The sequence below is a fragment of the Spea bombifrons genome, chromosome 13 (assembly GCF_027358695.1).
Source record: "Spea bombifrons isolate aSpeBom1 chromosome 13, aSpeBom1.2.pri, whole genome shotgun sequence".
Lineage (NCBI taxonomy): Eukaryota > Metazoa > Chordata > Amphibia > Anura > Pelobatidae > Spea > Spea bombifrons.
The window spans coordinates 11,469,529-11,476,696 of NC_071099.1; the positions used below are offsets into that span (position 1 = coordinate 11,469,529).

General features: G+C 40.9%; 1 long non-coding RNA gene across 1 annotated transcript; it reads left to right on the forward strand.

Annotated features, from left to right (window-relative positions):
* Positions 1–1,098: 1,098 nt before the first annotated feature.
* Positions 1,099–4,303, forward strand: LOC128471113 (uncharacterized). Its single transcript, XR_008346093.1, has 5 exons — positions 1,099–1,203; positions 2,109–2,280; positions 2,678–2,736; positions 3,174–3,341; positions 4,175–4,303. It is a non-coding gene; the product is annotated as an uncharacterized LOC128471113 (long non-coding RNA).
* The last annotated feature ends 2,865 nt before the right edge of the window (positions 4,304–7,168 follow it).

Consider the following 7,168-nt stretch of genomic DNA (forward strand, 5'->3'; position numbering starts at 1 on the left):
GCAACTAAGTCATTAATCAGTAACATTGGATGCAAATACACAAAAAAGCCAGGGGAGGAGCATTTGTTGCGGTAGGTTCAGTTTTATTAGTTGGAAATGTCACTATTGTGTATTCATTTTGTGTGCTCTGGGAACTGAGTGAATTGTGTTTTCTTGTGTTCAATGATAATCTTATGATTTTTTTATAATTTTAGAAATGCAAACAGTTTTACGCTGCACTCAAACAAGGTAAAGGACATTCAAGTTTTTACTTTTTTTTTCAGTCTAGCAAAGGTATAGAGTTGTGTCGTGTTAGCCATAGAAAGAGAGAAAGCAAATTTGGCTAAGAGGATACCTTTTTATGGCTAAATGAAGTATAATAGACTGCAAGCTTTCTAGCTTTCTCTTCTTCATGGGTATTATACCAACTGCTGTACAGTGGCAGAAATTTCCATTCAATAACACATATATATTTTTTTCTTTAGTTTAGTCACCTTTAATGCAAAATAATTCATAATCAATGTTTTCATCTCATTGAATATTTGCAAAGTGTGTACCAGCTCGAGGATTTGTTCTTAACCCGGCACTGGGGCAGTTACACTCAAAACCATCATTAGTTGTGACATTTTACGCAATCTATCTGACATCAAGTGTGAGATTGCTGCGTTGAGCAGAAAGTTGGCGTTTTAAAACATATATGTTGTGTGTGTAGGTAAAGCAACAAAACAGAAGCTTCAATCTACGAAAACCAAAAGAGTTTGGTAGTAATACAAAGGAGCACGAGTAAGTCAAATTATTTGGGGTCTTACGTTCATCAACCAGAACACTATCTGATTGAATGTTTTCCTGTTATCCGCAGGGACGATGTCTATAGTTTTCATTTTCGAGGATCTGATGAGCCTATCATAAACCTTGGGGTAGGTGTTTGTTGGGAGGCTGCCTTGTGCTTTGACTTGGTTTATCACGAAAAGTGAGTTTATTTTTTCTTTCTCGTAGGTTTCATCTTTATCAAAGGAAACCGGCGTAACACCCAGGCGTTCAGAGTAAGACTATGGTTTCACAAACTAATTTCTGTGTACAGAAATGATGTCACGTGACACCAATTACATCTCAGGGGGACAGTTAACTAGTAACATATTTCATCGTGGGATCCTGAAAACATTTGTGGTTTTATTCTTTTATAGGAAATCCACTGATGCCAAACAAAAAGATACCTCGAGAAAGGTAAAAATGTTATTGCCTGTCAGCTCCAAGGTTAAGTGATCTTGTATGTGTTTCTTATATCTGTATTTTACGCAGTACTTGTTATAAATGCATTGGTAACCAACAAGCCGTGTTTATGTATCTTTTATAACATTTCACAACTAATTCCTAGTCCCCACCACTTAGAACCGCTGTATCACACTCAATGGGGATTCTTTTATAAAGTCACCAGACTTTATAAATAGTTTTTCATACATGCCCCCATCCCTGTGTTGTATTTACATCCGGGGTTCGAACTCAAGTCATAAAGTAATCCAGTTCACAGGTAAGTTTAGTTATTTGTGGTGTAAATACAAGTTTTTTTTGCAGCCTGACAAGCACCCTAAAAATATTCACACAACTCGCAGACAGACAGACACACAACGCATATTGCTAAGTCACGCAGTTCACAGCATTCACAGACATTTACACACAACTCAACAATCAGAGATAGGCACTCATCAAGAACTCATAGTGCACACAGACACTCATTTATAAAATAACTCACAGTAATCAGACATGCCCTCACAAGATCCCATAGTGTTCACAGACATGCCCTCGCACACCCTTTCATCACCCAGATCCTTGGGATCACTTTCAGACCGAGCACATATATGATCACAGCTCGCAATACACAAAGGGTCCATGTTTCACCCTGATGCACCGTGCAGAGGTTGCAGAGATGTTTGGCACTCCTGCTTTACATGTAATACTTTGCACTGATAAGCAAGTAGATCAGATTTAGAAAAGTAATACTAAAGTTTAACCCCTTCAAGACAAAGCATGTACGGGCTCACAATGCATTGTTTTTAATGGGTTTAAGGACAATGGGTTTAACAGCAAGCAGATTTCACCTTACAAACGGTATGTGTTTTTCTGTTATTTAGCCTAAAACGGATCCCCGTAAGCATCTGTTCAGTGACACGGATACTGATAGAGGGGTTGATGACAGCAAAACCGACATTAGCTGGTTACGAAACACCGGGAGCAAAACCAAACCGAAAATCATAGGTTACGGCAAGCAAAAGCAGAGAAAAAAGGCAGAGGAAGCTGCGCAACGTCAGTGACTGGATTTATTGTATATTTACCAATTTGTATTTTCTGAAATGAAAGCATTGGCTGTAGATTATGTGAAAGCCCAACACATTCAGCATTCTAGGGTTCTCTCAAATCACACAATCACGGCATAAACCGCAGGCTCTTCCTGCAGATCAGGTGAATAACATATCCCAGCTTACCAATACTGCCTCTCGATGCCAGCGCAAGCCAGAGACCGGTTAACCCAATGGAACTCTGCGTCCTGTCTGGAGATTCCAGATGTCCCTGGTTTATTCATAATTTATTTTCTTATGTTTGTTATATTTCAACCGATTACAACTGATGTTTCTTTATCCGGACAGCAGTTTTGCCGCCGTTGCTTTTTAATTTCTCCGTTTGTTTGTATTATTTGTTGTAGATAAATTAGTGGACGCATCGAAAAGTATTCCAAAGGAGAGAAAAAATAAAGCGTGCAAGGTAATTAATCGCACTTCTAAATCTGCATTGCCGTCCCTTCCAAAAGCAGGACAGTAATTGTGGCCCCTGGCTATCCCAAGGAATCCTCTAAGCAGGTGTACGTTGGGTGCCTTTGCTGAGAAGCCACCTTCTTCCAAGTTTTTGGCTCGGAAGTGTACCTCTTTATTGGACGGCTTGCATTATTTTTCTTTTGTACTTAACTGCAGAGAAATATACCTTTCAGTTTGGGATCGCAGGATACCAGGGACTAGGTGTGCTGAATTTAAACAGCTCTAATAAGAGAAACACACTCCAAAGTCTGTATTATCTAATGTTTGGGGATTTTTGGATGATATAAGCGGTTGGTAACCTGCAGTTAGTGGAGAGTTTTATTTACGTCTGGATGGGTTTATATGGATTAAATTCATCTTTGCTTTTGTTTTGTTTTTTTGCAAAAGGAACCACGTGACAGAAATGTAAATAGAAAGAACAAGAGGTATGAAGCCGAAAAGGGGGAAAAAACCCGTCCACAGAGGGAAGCTGTCACTAAGAAAAACTACAAGGAGCTTTCAGATTCTGGACCCGAATCGGAGGAGGATGGATGCAAAGCAGCCGCTAAATCTGATGTAGGTATCGCCAATTTGTATAATATAATTTTACAAGTTCTTGGCAATTTATCTTTCAGTCGACTGTCTTCAATAATAAAGGGTGTAATTTCTGCAGGAAAGGTTATTTTGTCCTTTCACTCTATAGCCACCAGGGGGCAGAGGAGTCCTACGAGCTCTCAAAAGTACAAAAACAATGCAGTGTTACTGGAAAGCGTTTCATGTGGTTATAGTTTACGGTCAGCATTTTGTTTCTTTGTAGGTATATATATATATATTTTTTTTTTTAAAGGTAGAAGGTGTGGAAGAATAGCCTAATTATCTTGTCAACGTTTATACATTTTAATTGTTCAACATAGAAAGAAATGTATAGTTTTAGGACCTCAGAGTCTCTTCTATAGATGGAAAGGGATATTCCATCTCCTACATGACTAGTATCTTACCCTGTTGGAGGGGCATTAAAAGAACACAAACCTAAAAGCTAGATTGGTGCAACATATCTGCTAGGCGTCGCATTTTTTCGTGTACTTCACACTGCTCTCTGGTGATACAAGCATTGCTCAGCTTCTTCATCCATCCCCTAATAGATGATTGTTTCAATGTATATTTTACTATTGTCTGACTAATATATTTTAAAGCTGGTTATTAAAAAATGAGAAAACATTTCAGAATGAGCTACTGAAAAAAATCCCAGTACGTGTCTTGTTTGTGTCATGTTCCTCCTTTTTTCTCATGCTCTTTAGTTTCAGTTTGTTTTCAGTTTATCATGTAAAGTAAGCTTGTAAAGTGTTACCTGCATTCTTAGTGCTGAGTGCGACAGGTTTATTAGATGACTTTAATTTTATAATAATCAGCCTGTGGAAAAACAGAAGAAACCTGAAAATGTCGGAAAACTCCACAAAAGGCCCCAGAAAACTGAGACCAAGACAGCGAAGCAGAAAAAGACAACAACCGCCAGTCCGAAGCCAGAATCCCTTCCTACAAGCCCAGCTTCCATCGAGCAAAACAGATGTGAGTATAAACAGCCGCGGCGGACAGGTAGGGTTCCTGTTAGCCCAGGGACTTAACATATAACTGCTCAGAATAGTACCGGCCATTAGTAGGTTTAGTGTTCTATATCATACAATAAAAATGCATTTTCGATTCCAGCTGAAAGATACACGTTGGATAATGAATTAACCGCCGAACATTACACTATGGCAAAATCTTTGTCCCCGTCACCGGATGCATCATCCCCAGAAAAAGTAACCCCTGAGGTGCCAAAAATCACCCCAGCACCAAAGTTTTACCCTTGTGGAGTAGACAGGAGCAATCAGTGGGCCAAATGCATGGACAAGTCTTTAAGCACACACGGAAAAGAAAAGGCTACAAAGGACATTACAGGAAACAAGTCCTCTTCTCCATCCTCCAGCATCGCGTCTCTGGTAAAATCATACAAGAAGCAATTCGCTTTACAGAGACGATTCATTCTGATGTTTGTACTTTTAAATGTATTCTTTTGGGTTTGTTCAATAGCGAATCGCTATTATTTTGGTGGTTATATGGGCATGCAGAGTGACTCTGGGAATCATCACCATTGTAATTGTGTCTTATAGTGTAAGGTCACACGCAGCTTGTGGTTTTTTCCCACTTTAAAGAACCTTTAGAAGTTTTGTTGCCTCCACTTGCAGCACGCTTTGAGCAATCAGACCCCGGATCAGCCTGTTACCGGCGGTGTGAATAAGGAGCTTTCTTCGACAGAGGAAGCCGAGCAGGAAAACTGTGAGCTGCCAAAAAGCACGTCCACTCCCGGGTCTGATAAACAAGTGGCCAAATCAGCCCTGACAAAGCAAACCCGGATACAGGTGAGTAAGAGCCACTAATAGCCCAGGTCCTTGTCATGCATGTTACTCATATTTTCATTGCCTCGTTCTGTATCCTTGCTCTAATTTACCTGTTGCGTTCAGCACCTGACCCTGTCCAAACTCGGCCAGCTCCTAATGCAGCTGGATGCAGACGGTATGCCCAGGTTTCTTGAGATGCTTTTTCCATTAAGGGAAATAATAGGGAAATACATACGGATTAACTAATGCTTATGTAGCTTAGGACCTAATCACATTTATTTGGAACTCAACGGATTTTGTGACATGATAGGTAAAAACATCTTATTTGTAAGAGGCAGTAAATGAATTCGGTGCAGGTTTCCATTTCTTCAGTAGCGGGAATTTTCCTTACATGTAAAAAAAATTAAAGAACAGAATGTCCGACAAACCCAGATTTCTGTTTATTAAAAATTACTTTTTTTCTCGGTGATGAAAAGTGTGGTGCCGAAGCAGTACTGAACCTTTTATTTCAGGACAATAACCCGGTATCAGGCCAACCTGACGGTAGCAGGAGGAGGTCGAGCTGTGAAATGCGAAACCTGAATAATCACAAATCTGGTATGTCCTGTTTATCCTCAGTGAAGCTTCCGTGTGACAGCACCTTGTATGTATGTTCATTAGGTCAAAAAGTGTCATGCTTGACCATCAAAAGAGTCACAGAAGTGACTGAGTTGGTGTTTAATTCAGTAAAAACTGTGGACAGTGGTGGGTATAAACACAAAAGTTCAATTAGTTGCTTGATATTTGCCATGGGGCTTGTGCTTTAACTCAATGCCGGGCAATTCCAAGTGATACCCAGAGTTTGTTCTCTGTGCCACGTTCCCCCGGTAGATCAGTTACTTGGGATGGCCCACTGATACTTTAAAACAGATGCACCACTGGGGTATTTAAACACTACCAGTGTCCCTTAGGAAGTGTAAATGTGTCAGAACCCCCCCTTTTTATGATAAAATGTTCTGTTAAGATGTGAATTAATCAGCGGTGTACCAAAAGGTCCCACAGTTCGCGGCAGCACGTCCAACCTGAAGCGTGTGTACAACGACTGCGAGGACATCAAACCCATATGGAGCGAGGAACAAATAAAACGCAGGAAGGGAAAACTGCTTCCACGTAAACTTTTTCCACCCACTGACGACAGAGGTAAGAATAATACGCGTCTGCATCCTATAAAGAGTTGGAGTGTAAGGGTATCCACATAGCAGCTTCATGGTAAATATATATCCATCGGAAAGGATTACATCGGCAGCTTCGCTCTGGGGAGGTATAGTAGGAGGCGTCAGACGGTCCGTGCATCTTTATGTCTCTGTTCGGTTTCAGAGAGTTTGTCCACCGTTTCTGGGAACGACGTCTTCGCGGTCGGGGGAGATACCTGGGAAGGTGACGGGCCTGATGTCAGTACGATGTGCCAGCAAATCAGCAAAGAGTTCACCAGGAAGATTCAGGTACAGCACTTGCCATGCCTTAGCTTACATTTTGTGTAAAATCAAAACTAAAAGAGTATTCCAAGGATCTGTTGGGCCACCGTGAGATATTTCGGCAGTGTAGCTGTATTTAGTAGTCGCGCTGCAGCTGAGGTTTGGAAGTTTGTGGAGTTCAGAGCGTGTTATCTATGAATCCGAGAACTAGGGGCGTTAAAAACAACACAAGATTATCTGATTTTATTAAAATGCGGGTGCGTATAGCAAGGACCCATATAATGCCAGCGGCCAGGACAGGGGGTTAATATCACACCTTCTGTGGACGAAAGCATGACCCTCATTGCAGCGCACACAAACACATTTAGACAATTTTTGAGTAATTGTCATTTTTACTTTAAAGGAACAGAACTGATGGTTCTTGTTTCAATATACAATATACATAGTTATCCGTAACAAGCCCTTTACTAGTCCATCAGGGCATCTCCCGCTCTCTCGCGCCAACTCTCCCGTCAGGGCATCTCCTGCGCATCTCTCCCATCAGGGCATCTCCCGCTCTCCTGCGCATCTC